Source organism: Pelobates fuscus, chromosome 7, assembly GCF_036172605.1.
Source record: "Pelobates fuscus isolate aPelFus1 chromosome 7, aPelFus1.pri, whole genome shotgun sequence".
Taxonomy (NCBI): Eukaryota; Metazoa; Chordata; class Amphibia; order Anura; family Pelobatidae; genus Pelobates; species Pelobates fuscus.
The window spans coordinates 174,857,456-174,874,710 of NC_086323.1; the positions used below are offsets into that span (position 1 = coordinate 174,857,456).

Below are 17,255 nucleotides of genomic sequence, written 5' to 3' on the forward strand. Positions count from 1 at the left end.
TTCAATGAGATAAAGCCGTAACAGTCCCTACAGTGTCCCTTTAATAGATTACACAGCCTCACAATATTCCTATTTGCTCTAAGGAAACGACCATGCATGGTGTGTGATTTATTCTCAGCTAATAAGTACAGAATCCTGCTTTCCAGATAAAGATATTGTGAATTTTGATCCCTTCCTGTGCTATCAGTGTAGCTCTTCATCCCTTTATAAATACAAGAACGCAGTGAACGATTGCCAAGGATACTGAGACAGCTTCTAAAGTCTACTTGGGATTGTTTAGTCTCTGTTTGTAGATTATTTGAATCCGCTTAGTGTCTAGAGGAGATCACATTTTGTTTGCGATCCACTACTGATGAAGGAAATCATAGTATTTAAAGACGATCACAAACCAATTCATAGAACTGTCATCACTATAGACATCCTTGTATACTAGGAAACGAAATTCAATGCAGAAGTGCAATATAATGCATAATAATTTATGGATAAGTACACACATTAGTTCACCTGCATATGTTGTGTGATGAAATGTAGCACATGAAAAAAAAAATATATATATATAAATACGGTATTGTGAATAAAATATGCTAAATATTATGTAAAGCACACAATGTGCATTTTAACTAACAGAAAGTAAATATAACGGTTGAATGCCTTTCAAGTCAGTTTATGTTCTCTAGATTAAACACTTATTTATTAGTAACAACACAAACACAAAAACAAGTTTTAAAAAAAGCGCTAACAATTCATCTAAATATAATTTAGCACAATTTAGTGTTGCACTTTATGTATACGCATTCATTGTATAGTATTTTAAAGGTATAGCACACATTTGAATTTTTTTACGATTTATTTATTAATAGTTATTAATTACAGTAAATAATTATTTAATGTTTTGTCCTTGCCACTGATAATTTACCCAAGTGTCTTTAGCATTTTGTTTGCCTTCAAGGTGGGCTACTTTCTGTAAAAAAATAAAAAATAATATTTAGCAAATTGTCAGTGGAGGCTTCATTGTTCCTATGGGCACAACTACATAGATAAAAAATAGACCTGATAATACTATCGGTAGAGCACCCCTAAGTTGTCACTGTAGTGTGACTTTAAACACTATAGGCACCCAGACCACTTCAGCACATTGCATTGAAGTGGTCTGGGTGCAGTGTACCTGTCCCCCTTAGTCCTGCAATGATTACATAGCAGGACTAAGACTGCCTCTAGTGGCTGCCAAAAAGCTACTAGAGGCACTTCCTGCTTGCTAGGCGACTTTTGGTTGACCCAGCACCGAGGGTGACTGGCACTAGAAGGTGAGTACAAGATGGGTGCGCAGGAGATTGGGCAGAGGAAACTATAGTGTAAGGAATACAAATTTATATTCTTTATATAATAGAATCCTTTTAAGTTCATGTCCCAGGTTTGTTGATGATGTCTCTAGTGTGCTCTAGTGACAAGTCACGAATAAGTGCAGCACATGCTCAACATTAAATGCACTTGCAGTGTAAAAAACTCATGACATTCAGCAGTGCTCTGAGTGGGGTTTGCCAGCTATTAATAGACTCACAATGAAGTCCCCCCCCTACATTATACCTTCCAATGCTAAAAGGTGTAGTGCAGTGAAACATTTCTCAAGAGTTAAGTTTTTTACTGTGTTTGCCTTGCATTTCCAAAATGAACAGCTGATAATTACACTGGACCAAATTTATAAACATAACACTCTTGTTTTTGCCCCCATTTTTCATGAGCTGAACTCAAAGCTCTAAGACTTTTCTATGTACACAAAAGGCATATTTCTCTCAAATATTGTTCACAAATCTGTCTAAATCTGTGTTAGTGAGCACTTCTCCTTTGCCGAGATAATCCATCCCTCACAGGTGTGGCATATCAAGATGCTGATTAGACAGCATGATTAGTGTACAGGTGTGCCTTAGGATTGGGCCAAAAAAGGCCACTCTGAAATGTGCAGTTTTATCACACAGCGCAATGCCACAGATGTCACAAGTTTTGAGAGAGCATGCAATTGGCATGCTGACTGCAGGAATGTCCACCAGAGCTGTTGCCTGCGAATTGAATGTTCATTTCTCTGCCATAAGCCATCTCCAAAGGCGATTTCAGACAATTTGGCAGTACATCTAACCGGCCTCACAACTGCAGACCACGTGTAACCACACCAGCCCATGACCTCCACATCCAGCGACTTCACCTCCGAGATCGTCTGAGACCAGCCACCCGGACAGCTGCTGCAACAATCGATTTGCATAACCAAAGAATTTCTGCACAAACTGTCTGAAACTGTCTCAGTGAAGCTCATCTGCATGCTCGGCATCCTCATCGGTGTCTCTGCCTAACTGCAGTTTGTCGTCGTAACTGACTTGAGTGGGCAAATGCTCACATTCGATGGCGCCTGGCACTTTGGAGAGGTGTTCACTTCACGGATGAATCACGGTTTTCACTGTACAGGGCAGATGGCAGACAGCGTGTATTACGTCGTGTGGGTGAGCGGTTTGCTGATGTCAACATTGTGGATCGAGTGGCTCGTGGTGGCGGTGGGGTTATGGTATGGGCAGGCGTATGTTATGGACAACAAACACAGGTGCATTTTATTGATGGTATTTTGAATGCACAGAGATACCATGACAAGATCCTGAGGCCCATTGTTGTGCCATTAATCCACGACCATCACCTCATGTTGCAGCATGATAATGCATGGCCCCATGTTCCAATGATCTCTACACAATTCCTGGAAGCTGAAAACATCCCAGTTCTTGCATGGCCAGCATACTCACCGGACATGTCACCCATTTAGCATGTTTGGGATGCTCTGGATCGGCGTATACGAAAGAGTGTTCCAGGTCCTGCCAATATCCAGCAACTTCGCACAGCCATTGAAGAGGAGTGGGCTAACATTCCACAGGCCACAATCAACAGCCTGATCAAATCTATGCGAAGGAGATGTGTGGGTGTGGAATTAATATTGCCTAATGCTCGGGACATGTAGGCAGATATTGTAGAGACCGCTATTGTAGGGAACCTGGGGAGGACATGGTCAAGCAGGAAGTATATGGTTTGCACCTTCTGCGGGTGCAATCCAAAGTAATCAAGTGCAGGCTGGGAAGTGGTGCTCTCACTCACTGAGTGCTGGGAACGCGAAGGAGAGGTGACTGTGATTTACACCTACTGGAAATGCAGGCCACACTAGACTCCCTGGGACTTTTACCTCCCAATGGACCTCTAAGAACCATAGCCATTATGAGTGTGGCTGTGGTATATACTCTGATTAGTCAACCTTCTATATAGCTTTCTGCAGAGAGAGGGACAAAACAGAGCATACACACACCCTAGCTAAACACACTACACAGCCACACACACCACAAACTTTACACACATTCAACACAAACACCACAGACATTTCTCGCATAATTTGGTGTTTATTGAATAACCCTGTCAATGTCCAGGGATTTAAGCAGGGACCCCAGCTTCAATGCATTTTGTGTGTCAGGGCAAGCATATTGTCATGACAGGCAAATAGATTGAGCTACCACCTCAGTCCCTTGGACAAGTAGATTTTTTTTTTACATTTTTTACACCCCTGAATCCCAGCTGTTCAGGACTTCTGAATACTGACAAGACTTTTAATGATCAACTGTCTGTTGTTGCTGTGTGTTGCATCAGCGGGCGAAGGTTAATGTGCATGTGTGCTGAGTTTTATTAGGATATCTGTAGACAGAAACATGAAGTTATGTTTTTCTTTTCCTCTGTTCCATAGCAGTGTAAGCAATTTAAAAAATAATGCAATACACTACATTAACGACCAATTAAACTTAAAAGTAAGTTTTATTTCTTTTATAGAAGCAAACAAGTTTTATAACACCTTCGGAATTTAAACACCATGTACTTTTAATGATATTTGTCTGTTTCTGTAATCACCTGAGAAAAGACGTGGATAAGCACCAACTTCCTTCTGATTGTACAAGATAAATGTATTTTTTATATCAGATCTGTTCCATCATAAGTTTAGATTTATGGGTCCCCTTGTTTGTTTGTTTTTATTTCTTTTTGTTTATTTAAAAAATAAATAAATAAATAAATAATAATAATAATAAAAAAAAACCATTAACGCGGTTCCCATAAGTAGCGTGGGGAAGCAAAGGAAGCGAAGGGGATGTGTCATTGGTCCATGAACCCGGAAGTGTCGGATTTCGGCAAGGCCGCTAGTTAAGTTCTGTAACGGACCGTTTCGCTCACAAGGGGATAAAAACCGTTTAGGCGATAATCCCCTTCCAGATAGACCAGCAGCTACTGCAATCACCAACCTCCTGAACTCCAAACTGCACGTATTCACCAACTCTCGAACAAGAGACACACGAACCCTGGAAGCAGCCGAACAGGAAAAGCAATACGAACAGCTTACACTCCTGGCAATCGGCATACAGTCAAATTCCCCCCAAGAATGAGACAACACTTCACTTTGAGGGTTAAGCAGGAACTGAGGTGCTGGCACACTCAGCCTGGTTTTTATTACAGTTGTTGCAAATACAGGACCGCCCACAGGGAGGGATAAAACAACCAATCATATCACAGTTACATCCCACATATTCCCTCCCCTTATCCTGAGAGGAACCTCAATTACACATACAGTTAAAACATACTTTCTACCCAACTTTCATAACTCTAAAACCATACATCCAATCTTCATAACCATACTTCCAATCTTCCAAAATAACATATTCAGACTCAGCATACTTTAAATATAAACATTCTCAAAAATCATACAAATCCCTCCAGTATATCAAAAGTTAGATGGAAGTTCTTTTATGACCGACCACAAGCACATTTTCTTGCCCAAAACAGTTCCATGGATTTGGGCTGTGTGGTCGGTCAGTTTCCTGCATAAAAAAGTCCCGTTCAAAGTGTTGCCGGTACTTTGACTTTAGTCGAAGTGTCGAAGTGGAGGCGATGGTAAGGTTCGGCGGTGTTCGACGTTAAAATGGCCGCCGCCACATGGTCCTTTGTCCGATGCCAGTCACTTCAACGACTTCGACAAGTTCGGTAACTTCCCCACTTCGGCAACTTCGACAACTTCGGCACTTCGGCTGCATCCGAAGTTCCATATAAAAAGTGCCAATCCTTCTCCCACAGTAATTAAAGGACCAGAATGAGTGACATGCACTCTGTTAGGACCGAACACTGTTTTTAAAGGGCCCAATCTCCCAGGGCCATAGTCCTAAGGCAGCAGGCGGGCAACCAGGCTTCTCCAGTTCACAGTGGCGAGGTTGGTTTCGCCACAAGTTCTGTCAGTCATGTATGGTAGTATCCTCAGCTTACACAAGGAGAAGATCATCTCAGTGACCTGATCCAGAGTGGGGAGCCTCAGTCTGCAAATTGCTGATGTCAAGGTGCAAACTGCTCGGGCTCTTGGAAAGTGTGACGTTAATGGCAATCATCAGGCTTAGCATTGTAGTAGATAAGGAATGCACATTTTTTACTTTATGAGCAAAAGTTAAACAAGGTAGTAACATGTCTAATTAGGTCTATCCAGTTGAATATCACAATACGAGCTAATTGCCAACGCATAAAGTGAGTGGTTTGGTTAAGATACATGCTAGATTAGGTAATATATGCAGAGAGCATAACATTCCATTATTCTAGGTATGAACAAGCTAGACTCAGAAGAAAATTAGTAGTCACATTGATTGCTAAACAACAGTGCAACCCACAGGCATATAAAATATATAGGGACTGATGGGTCAGTGAAGAGTAGAGTGACATGTTGTGGTTATTTGATAGCATATGTAAGTGGGGTGGGTGGTTAGGAGACCTATCTAGTAGGCATTACAGGTGGTGTGTTAATCATGCTTGATTCCGGCCAGCAGGCTTGCGCTATCATTAGGATTTTAAGCTGTTGTATATCACATGTAATCCGAACATTTACTAGTTTTATCTAGTGATAAAGCAGATAGACTCTAGTGGTCTTTCGGCCTTGGAATATAGCGTGATTTTTCACTGGTGTGTGGGATAATGGGCTGTATGAGTGTATCCTGGAGAGACATAGGTGACGCGCTTGGGGCCTCATTGTAATGTCAGCCTATACCATTGGAGCTGCAGTGGTCGCCCAGATGCATTCTGGAGGCACTGCCAGGAGCATGTCATGCTGAGAGTGGATTTGTAAGGCATTAATGCTTTCAATCTATCCGGCCAAATGCTGTGATGGATGAAAAGCACATTTCAGCAAGCATATTGCAAGGCAATCAGACAATGGTTGGGAGAACAAGCAGGGACCATTCTGCACATTGTGTTTGTAGTCACTGTTAAAGATGCTAAAATTGTCAAAACTGTTTGAGATGTTTCCCTTGTAGGAGTTTTGCACACATCCTATATCTTGTATCTCTATCACATATGATGTATTCAATGTATTTGGGGCTGTTTCGGGAAAAGTAATTTTTACTTTACATATTCAGTTGAGGTGGAAGGCAGCAGCCCACATAGTTGTATTAACAATTAAAAACCTATTGGTATAAGGGAGGTTTAAAACTATTCAAGCTATTTTTCCGGTGTTATTCAATTTCAGAGGGTTCTGATTAGTTGGTTAACAAGCCCTCTCACAGGCAAGTCACACTGGCTTCTATTTCGAAATGATCTTATCTCGGGGGAGCTGGTAGTGCATGGACAACTTTTCACCCAGATTACTTCATTTTTAAGTAATTTTGTGCAAACTGTAATTAGTTCAATGGTATTTCGTATAAATTAAATAATTGTGCGAATTGATGGATTTGTCTAAAAAAAACAAATGCCCAGTCTAATATAAATAAATATTTATATTAAGTAAGTTTTTGTATTATTGATTTCTCTTTATTTTCAATGTCATGTCTTGAAAACATAGTTGACATTGCTTGCGCATATCATGTTTCAGGAGAGGTATTTGTTGTGTTAGTTATGTTCATGTGAAAACAGAAATATTTCAGAGTATTGAATAATAGTTAGAACTAGTTAGAAAAGTTAGAACTAGTTAAAAAAGGTGCTTTGTAAAGGAACACTCCAAGCACCATAACCACCATAAGCACTACAGTGCACTGTGATGGCTATTGTGTCAGAAATGCCCTGGCACCCCTCCATTGTATGTAGTGCCTTGGTGCCCCTTCATTGTGAGTAGTCAAACTGGTTTGACTTCTCGGTGTCCACTAGGCCTCCCTATTAAAAAAGAAATAAAATAATTTAGTTATCAAATTGTATTCAAAAACATGTGTCCCCCCCGACTCCTGATATAATATTATGTACACTAGTGGGCAAAAATTTGGAAATGTTTTGGAAAATGATTATTTCTGAGGTTTAATGACTCGTAATATCAGTCTTTTTAGAATAATGCCATGCAAAGTAGATATCACTGGAAAGATGTGTTCATGCAGAATGTAATGAAATAAATTGTGTTGAAATATCTTTATTCTCTCGAATGCTATTGCCAAATAAACAGAAAAGGAAACTCAACTGTCTTTTTAACATGAAGTAGATTTCCTTAAAGGACAAATGTCTAAAAACATGTTTTGTTTTGTTTTTTGTAATATAATAGTTTGATTGAAGTACATAAAACTCCTCTCTACCTTCAGTATATGACAGGATTATTCAGCTATATACATGCACCTTGAATCAGACAGTGATTTAAAACCAAGTTAGTCTGTATAGGAGGAGAGCAGGGGAAGATCACATACACTGTAGTCTGTATTCTCTTTTTTTTTTTACATAAAGATTTAAAAAAACATATTTCCTTTCAAGTCTTGGTGAAAGAATTATTACATTAAACATAGTTTTAAGGTGACAGTTGTCCTTGAACTCAAAGCTGACCAATGAGACTGAATGTTCTGACAGCCAATCAGATGTTATTATGGCACATCATGGAACCAATAAGATATTAGTACGTTCTTATTTCCATGTATCGGAGGTAATAATGGGAATCATATCAAGCTGTGTGAGTGGGATCAAGTTAGCCATTGTTTTATTAAATTTTGTTTACTAAATTGTTGGTCACTGATTTTTCTACTCCTTGATAATTTAGTAAGCTGTGTAATTTAGTAAGACGATAAACAGAGTGAAACTAGATGATTGGTCAACAAGAAAGTTCTTAGCAATCATTTTAAGGATGTCCAGAGAAGCTTCTGAGCTGAATTCCATGGCTAATTTGAAATCCCTGAGGCTTTTGATGAGGTGCTCTCTTCTGATCAAACCCCAGAAAAACTATTTAATCAATTATGACCTCTAGTGTATTTTGGTGGTCGAATTTTCTATTGAATATAGGCCTAATCCTATATTACCCATCTAATTTTTGGGGGTTGACTCGAGATACAGATACACCAGATCTATTTATACGCCGCCACATAACGTACATCTAGTTGGAGGAGGAACATTTTTACTGACTCCAATTCCAGCAACTCAATAATTGCATCTGACTCCACGACTCCACAGCACGGGTAACGCCTGAGAATGAAATTTTAGATGTGTGTCAGCAATATATTTTTATTATGTTAATTTGGATTAATCCTCAGAATTTGGGGGGGGATTTTTTTTTTAAGTACACTCCTGATAATTCTATAATGCAGTTATGTGGACAGAGAATGAGCCCATAAAATGCAGAAAACTTTAAAATAACTAAATGTTGTAAAACATGATTGGGATCTGCAATAATGTATTCAGCCTGGTTAATGAGTAACCATTTTACAGAGCTACTGTGCATCACTATGTCCTCCTCCAAATTTACCTTTTTTCTAAAAAAAAACAAAAAAAAAACAATACAACACTTCACATAGTCTTGTCCCATCCTCAGTTGATCTTGCCATCAGTCATTATAATCATATGCATATTACTGGTGCTAATATATAGTATAATATAATGGATCAGTATACAACTTGTGTAATCTTACCATGGAGATAATTTACTAGCCATCATAGACATCCAGTGTGTTAATGAGTTCAGGACAGAAGTCAGCCTCAATTCTTGTACTACTAAGTAAGTAGCAGTTCCCAGGATAGTTGGTTAGCTTTCTCCCACCAAACCTAATGCATAAAGATAAGTGGGATAAGTGGACACTTTCTTAGTGTGTAGCGATAAATGCATAACTAATATTGTAAACCAGGAATTTCAATCCACCACCCTCTGAGAGATCCACGTGTTGGTGCATTAAGATTTCAGGGTTTCAACTATACATTTTAAACACAGTACAAAAAAAATTACTTTACAATAGATAATAATTGTAAATAACAGTAGGGCCGTGCTTCTAATAAACATCTACCAGTATTCTGCTGTATCTTCAGCCATACAAACATACCATGCATTACATCTTGTCCATTCATCCCATTTTCTCTACTGCCTGCGGGTAGCTATCTATATAGGGGGGAGGGTTGGCGGGGGGGGGGGGGGGTTGAGTTTTATGGTTAATAAATCTAACCCAAGGGGCCCAGACTTCGTTATATTTTTCTCTAGATATCTTGTTTAGGGCTATCCCAGCTTCCATGCTGCGTTGGTAATCAATCTGTGTACATATATCCTGCCAATTTAACGCACCCATATTTCTCCAATTTCTGGCCATAACTATTTTTATTGCCATACAGATATGAATCATAAGAATTTTTAGTTTTATGTTGCTTTTTGGTAAATCTAAATGAAACAAAAACATTTGAGGCGTGATCGCAGTCCGAACCTCGAACATAAAGTCTACCAATTCCGCTAGGATTAGTTTCATAGGTTTCAGCTCCTCACAGTCCCACCAGATGTGGGAGAATGAGCCTAACTCCCTGCCACATCTCCAGCAGTCTGGTAGGAGTGTGGGTTGAAATCTATGAAGGCGAGTAGGCACCAGGTACCAACGGTATACTAGTTTGAAGTACACTTCCTGTATGTTCACCCCGTGTATATATCTTTTTACTGCTTGTAAACCCAACAACCAGTCCTCCACCGAGGATGAAAAATTAAGTTCTTGCTCCCATTTATTCATTGCTGGCGCTTTATCTATTTGCCTTTGACTTCTTACGAATTGAAATTCTACAAACTGGTCAATTAGAGAACTTTCCGAAAAGTCTTTTCCCATAGTAAAGGATTTTATTCTTAGATAGTTAAAAATTTCCTTCGAAGGGAGGTTATATTTGGATTGTAATATTGGAAATGGCAACATTTTATTATTATTTAAAAGTTCCGCTATTCTTACTACTCCACCATTTTCCCATTCTTGGATATTTATATCCTTTATATAAAGTTTTAGGCTTGTTAATGGGGCATTTAGTGATATGTGTTTTGTTCCGTATTTCTTTTTCAAGTGCTTAACGATATAAATCATTGTATTATTCATCGGATTGCTAGATCTTATATTTTTTAAAGATTCACTGTCGCACCATCAGAGCGATAGAGGTTCAATGTCACCGAGATCTGATTTTTCAATATCTAACTAATTTGGTCTAGCCGTTGTAAAATTGTCGCACTTAATTAGGTGTGCTACCATATTGTTCATATATAGTTTCTGTATGTCTGGGAAACAAATCCCCCCATCTTTCCAGTCTCTCTGTAGTATTTCCAATGAGACTCTAGGTCTCCTATCTTGCCAAATATAATTTGATAATTGCCTTTGAAGACCGCGTATCGTCTGGCATGACACCCTCAACGGGAGATTACTAAATAAAAATGTCAGCTTAGGAAGGAGATAGAAGTTTACTGCTTCAATCCTACCCAACCAAGAAAGTTCCAATCCCTGCCAATTTTTTAAGATGTTCCTAAAGTGAATGGCAATATCCGTATAATTAAGCTCTCTAGTTTCTCTATAATCTAGAGATAGTTTTACCCCTAAATATTTTATGTTCCTTACTTCCCAGTCGCATTTAAAATCTTTTCTGAGTTTGTCTACGCCTGGTCCACTTAGGCCTTTTATCAGGATTTGTGTTTTCTTTATATTTATTTTATAACCTGAGTGTATGCCAAACACGTTAATAAGCCGAAATACGGCTGGGATAGATCTAATAGGATCTGCAAGGGTCAGTAGAACATCATCTGCATATAATGCAATTTTGTTCTCCATCTTATTCACTTTTAGCCCGCTGATGTCTTCGTTCTGTCTAATCGCGGCTGCCAACGGTTCTATGGAAAGGATATATAACAGGGGTGCCAAAGAGCATCCCTGTCGCGTCCCATTTCTAATAGGGAACCAGTTTGATTGAAACATGTGTCCTGATACTTTGGCTTGAGGATCCTTATATAGCGCCATTGTGCACTCCTTAAAGAAACCCTCGATGCCGAAGGCCCTCAGTACTTCTTCCATGTACTTCCAGTTAACCCGGTCGAAGGCCTTCTCGGCATCGAGGGTAACCACAGCACAAGAAGACAAACTTTGGTCTGCATGATATAGGACATTCAGTAATTTCCTAATGTTAACAGATGTGCCCCTACCCTCTACAAACCCTCTCTGATCTAAATGTACAATGTTGGGTATGATTTGTTTTAGTCTATCGGCCAAAATTCTAGAGTAAACTTTGATATCCAAATTGATAAGAGAAATTGGTCTATAATTCGAAGTGTACGTAGGGTCCTTGTCTATCTTAGGGATTGGTATAGAGGCCTGGAGTAATTCCGTTGGAATGGCTTTATGATTAGCAAAATCTTCAAATGTTCTTAATATATATGGAGAGATTATATCACTTAATTTTTTATAAAAGATTGAAGAGAAGCCATCGGGGCCTGGTGCTTTACCTGCTGTTAGTGCTTTAATGGTATTACTAATCTCCTGAATAGAAAAAGGGACATTTAGTTGGCTCAATTTCTCCAAAGGTATTGTTGGTAAGCTCAATTTATCCAGAAACTGTTTTGTTTCGCCCTCAGATGGCTCATTGAATTTTATATTGTATAGGCTTTTATAATAGTCCTCAAATGCTTTAGCTATTTGGGTTGGAGAAAACATTTTTTTACTTCCAACTGTTATATAGTTTATAGATTGAAGTTTATTTTTATTTTTTAATTTATTTGAAAGACTTTTCCCTGTTTTATTATTTCCATAGTACCATCTCTGTTTTAGAGTTAACATAGCTTTGTTAATCTTTTCTTGAGTTCTTACTAATATTTTTCCCCTAATCTCTTTAATATCCTCCAAAATTTTATAATCTATGGTGAGTTTATGTAAGCGTTCTTGTTTTGCCAGATCGATATAAAGCTCGTTGAGCTCTTTTCCTTTCTTTTTTTTTATAATAGCGCCCATTTTTATGAGGCATCCTCTCATATATGATTTAAAAGTACACCATAGCATGGCATTGGAGACATCCCCTGTATCGTTGATTTCAAAATATTCTCTAGTCTGAGTGCGCAGTTCTTCTACATTAGTTTCTGATTTTAGTAAGTTTTCATTAAGTCTCCATTTGTCTCTACATTTATATTCAGGATTATTTTTTATGACTAAACTTACAGGTGCATGGTCGGACCATGTTATAGGTCCAATTGTCACCTTCTTAACTCGCTCCAAAATTTCAGATTTTACCAAAAAGTAATCAATTCTAGTGTATGTCTGATGAAAAAAACGTATAATCTCTCGCTTCTGGATTAGACGTTCTCCAGGCATCATATAAACAGTTTTTTGCCAAAAGCTTTATCCGTACTTGAATGAATTTTTTAAAATGAAAATAAAGATTTATATATATAAAAAAAAAAGATTTCAGGGTGACATTATTGGTGTTAGAGCTTTATTATTTATTAATTTTTGTACATAAGAAATGATGGGTGCATAGTTATTCAGTGTGTAGTGTTGGCAGAGTGCTGTGCATGCAAGGTGATATAAATGTATCTTAACACCATAGACCCTATATTCAAGGACAAAAGGATACCCAGTCCCTTGAGCGAGGTATTGGAAATATCCCCCACCCAGTTGTCCAGGGGTCCCTATGGGTAGCTTCTTTTTTTTCACCAGGTCCCTACTAGTGCTTTGTGAACATATAAGAAAAGTTCCTACACCACCACCTAATAAAAGTACAAAGTATTGAAAAGATCTTTAGTAGCCTTAAAAAATAATACTTTGTGTTTTGAAGCGTTGTCCATTGTAGAATATTGCATATTCTATGTTTCTATTGATTATATATGGATGTCTGGATTGACATAAGTAACAGATAGTATAAGTCACAAGTCTTTCTTTGTCTGAGAAGTCTGGAATGTAAGTTGGGGGTCTTGTCCTTATATGGCTAGAGTTATATTCTGACGTCAGTATGGGCACATCTATATAGTAACTGAACAAAGGGACACGAGGTCTCTTGGCTCTTGGCTCTCTTTCCAGTACAACGATGTAACTCTCCCTTCAGAAGCCCACCAATTACCATCTGCTGTTGAACATCCATTATTCTGTAACATCCTTTTTTGTTTTATCATGTATCAGTAACTAAGAATAAACCTGAAGAAACCATAAGTCAGATTGCGTATTAGTACTTTTCATTAATATAGATGTATATTAATGTCGCAAGCTTTTGGCCCAAGACTATATATATATATATAAAAGACGTATTCAACTAAATAAACACACAGCCAGTTATAACATCCATGAAATCCTATCTTCTGCCCATGAAAACTAAAAAAAGAAAACCCTGAAATCCCCAACTCTAATTCTATAATATTTTTAAAAAAATAATATATATATAATGTCCAATGCATATCACCCGGGTTCAAACCGATTCAGACGGCCGGTATGTGGTCCTAACGGGCACGGTTCTCACCACCACTTATCATTTGATTAATGCATACGCACCTACCACCCCTAATAAAGACTTCTGGACGGAACTGGAGGGGGTGATCTTGGGACTTCCCAGGGGATATGTACTGATGGGGGGAGACTTGAACGCGACGCCATGCCCGGCAGTGGACCGGGGAGGAGGCTCCCACCTTCCCCGATCGCAGAACAGAGGTGGACAGGATAAACTATTGTACAACTTCCTGGAGCACACGGGACTGTTGGACCCTTGGCGGATCCAGCACCCGGGTGAGCGGGATTATACCTTCTATTCGGCAGTGCACGGAACGTACTCCCGGGTAGACATGTTCCTTGTTAGTCACACAGTCATGCCATGGATTAAAACGGCGGACATTAATTTGATATCGTGGTCTGACCACGCAGACATTGCGCTCACCCTGCAGCTCCCTGGCCCACGAGCCCCCTGGAAGTGGAGGCTGAATGCCTCAATGCTTAAAGATCCCCAAGTAAAGTTGGCTATACAACAGGAGTTGACCAGTTACTTTCTTGAAAACGACACTCCCGACGTATCCCCCACGACACTATGGGCAGCTCACAAAACAGTCGTCAGGGGATTCCTGATCAAAACTGCCACCCTATTAAAAAGGAAAAAAGCAGAGCAACTCTCTAACCTTCAAAAACAGTTACGCAAGGCTGAGATTAAAAACAGGCAGACGCCGACACAGGACACGGTCAGGGTGGTGACTGACGTCAGACGACAACTTAGAGAAGTCATGATAGATGAGGTGAGCAAAGAAATGATTCGCACCAAACGCTTATTCTATGAAAAAGCGAGTAAAATGGACACACTATTAGCCCGAGCCCTCAGACCAAAACGGAGGGAGACAACTATTACGGCCATTAAAGATTCCCAAGGCAGAGTTCTAACCAGCCCAAGGGACATAAGCAGGGAATTTACAAACTTCCTAGCCCAGGTATATGATCACTCCCCTACACTTACAACTTAAAACGGCACCTACATGGCGCAAGTTGCAGCCTTCCTGCAAATGTCTAAACTACCGAGACCCTCGGAGGAGGCACTCTCACAACTAGGGACGCCCATAGAGCAAGACGAAATCAATAGAGCCATCACTGAACTTAAGGGGGGGAAGGCGCAGGGCCCCGACGGGTTTGACGGCTCGTATTATAAAGCCTTTCGGGAAGAACTATTGCCTCACCTAGCCAATATGTACGGGACGTGGACGGAGGACGACGCGCCTAACTCAGACCTCTCAACAGCTGACGTAGCCCTTATCCCTAAACCGGATAGAGACGACTCTAATGTAGCAAACTACCGCCCTATCTCCCTTATTAATTTTGACCTGAAAATCTTTGCCAAGATACTGGACACCAGACTCAACCCCATATTGCCTAAGATCATACACGCCGACCAGGTGGGCTTTGTGCCCACTAGGCAATTATATGAAAACACAAGATGAGCGGTGGACCTGATATGGTGGGCCCAGCAAAAACGAGCGCCTTCTCTGGTCCTTTCCCTGGACGCAGAGAAGGCGTTCGACAGAATCCAGTGGCCATATATGTTTGCCCTCCTTGGGGAGCTACAGTTCCCCACTGTGTTCATTAAAGCGGTTCAGGCACTATATACTAATCCGAGAGCCCAGGTTATGGTGCCGGGAGTGCAAGCGACTGAAAAAACTGAAAAACGGCACGCGGCAGGGATGCCCTTTGTCCCCACTGCTGTTCATATTGGCCCTGGAGCCATAACTCCACCGAATCAGAATGCAAGATAACATCAAGGGTATACGGGTCGCCTCGGCCGAATTTAAAATCTCGGCATACGCTGACGACTTGTTGCTCACTATCACGGACCCAAGGGAATCCCTCCCTCCCGTTCTTGACATCCTGGACAGTTACAGACATGTGGCTGGATATAAGATAAATCTGGATAAGTCGGTGGGTATGCCATTGGGGATCCCCGACACGGATGTTCAGTGGCTGCAGAGTAGGACACATATTAAACTAACGACACGCCCAATCAAATACCTAGGGGTAAGACTCACGCCATCCCACTCCAACTTGTACACAGAAAACCATAAGAAATTGCTTGGTACTTGCGAAGGGACCTGGAAACCTGGCACGAAAAGCCGATTTCGTGGCTAGGGAGACTGCATTCAATTAAAATGAATGTCCTCCCACGTCTTTTGTTCCTCTTACAGGCATTGCCGGTGACAGTCACTAAAAATGACCTAAAAACTATGCAGACAGCGATTGACAACTTTATCTGGGCCGGCAAAAAACACAGGGTAGCAAGGCACACGTTATACACACCAAAGAGTAGAGGGGGACTTGGACTCCCAAACCTGTACCTATATTACCTTGCGGCCCAACTGGCGCAAATAGTGGAATGGCACTCCCCAGCAGACACTCACAGATGGGTGGACTTGGAGACAAACCTGATGTGCACTGACTTGCCCCAGTTTTGGATCTGGGTGCCTAAGCCGGACCGTCCGGACCTCACCACAGCCTGCCCAGCTATCCTTAACTCCATCCGTATATGGAATTTAACAGCACACAAATATGCGCTAGCGAATCCTATGTCTCCCCTTACACCGTACCTCCGTAACAAGGCATTCCCACCAGGTATGACCCCCAGAGACTTTAAGGGATTGGAAGACACGGGAATCCAACGGTATTACCAAATGTTTCAGGAGGCTGAGTTCCGCACTTTTGACAACCTTAAGACGTTAGCGCCCCTTACAACCAAAGATCACTTTCGATACCTACAGCTCAGGGACTTTGCCAAGAAACCCATCAATGCCCAAGCAGCTAGAGCTAGGCCCACATTCTATGAAACACTATGTATGTCCACGGGGACCACGGGCCGGCCTCATCACTCGCATGTACACACAACTGAGTGCACCGACAAGTGAGGCACAAACACCTTCTTACATTCAACAGTGGGAAACGGACCTCCAACACACACTAGAAAGTGGGGAGTGGCAGGACGTATGGGAGGCGGAAGCCAAGTCCTCGGTGTGTGTCATTCATCAAGAACAGTGTTATAAAACACTTTTGCGCTGGTACACGACCCCAGTTAAGTTGCAAAGAATGGGTAAAACACCTACGGATGTGTGCTGGAGAGGATGTGGGGAGAAGGGCACTTATCTCCACATGTGGTGGACATGCCCCAAGGTGGTCACCCGAATGCCATATCAACTGCTCATTGTTATGTGTCACGACCAAAAATAAAGAATTTAAAAAAAAAAAAATTATATATATATATATATATATATAAATATATTGATATATATATCTCAGTGAAGAGTGTCAGAAATGGAGATCACCATGTTTGTTAGGAGCATTTATATGCCATTTGACATTAGCCAGCCTGGAAATCTTGCTCTGGACTGGCGAATGATGCTGCCGGGGATGGAGTTACACCATTTCAGCATCATTAAAAAATCTCTGTATGGGCAGTGTTTCATAGTGAAACGCTGCTCATTCAAACGCCAAGCACCGTGACTTTAAATCACTGAAGTGTTCACGGTGCTTGGAATAACTCTTTCATTAG

General features: G+C 40.5%; 1 protein-coding gene across 1 annotated transcript in view; it reads left to right on the top strand.

Moving 5' to 3' along the window:
- The window catches only part of SYN2 (synapsin II), a 341,342-nt gene that overhangs the window by 294,156 nt on the left and 29,931 nt on the right, over window positions 1–17,255 (top strand). The gene's annotated exons all lie outside the window — the stretch shown is intronic.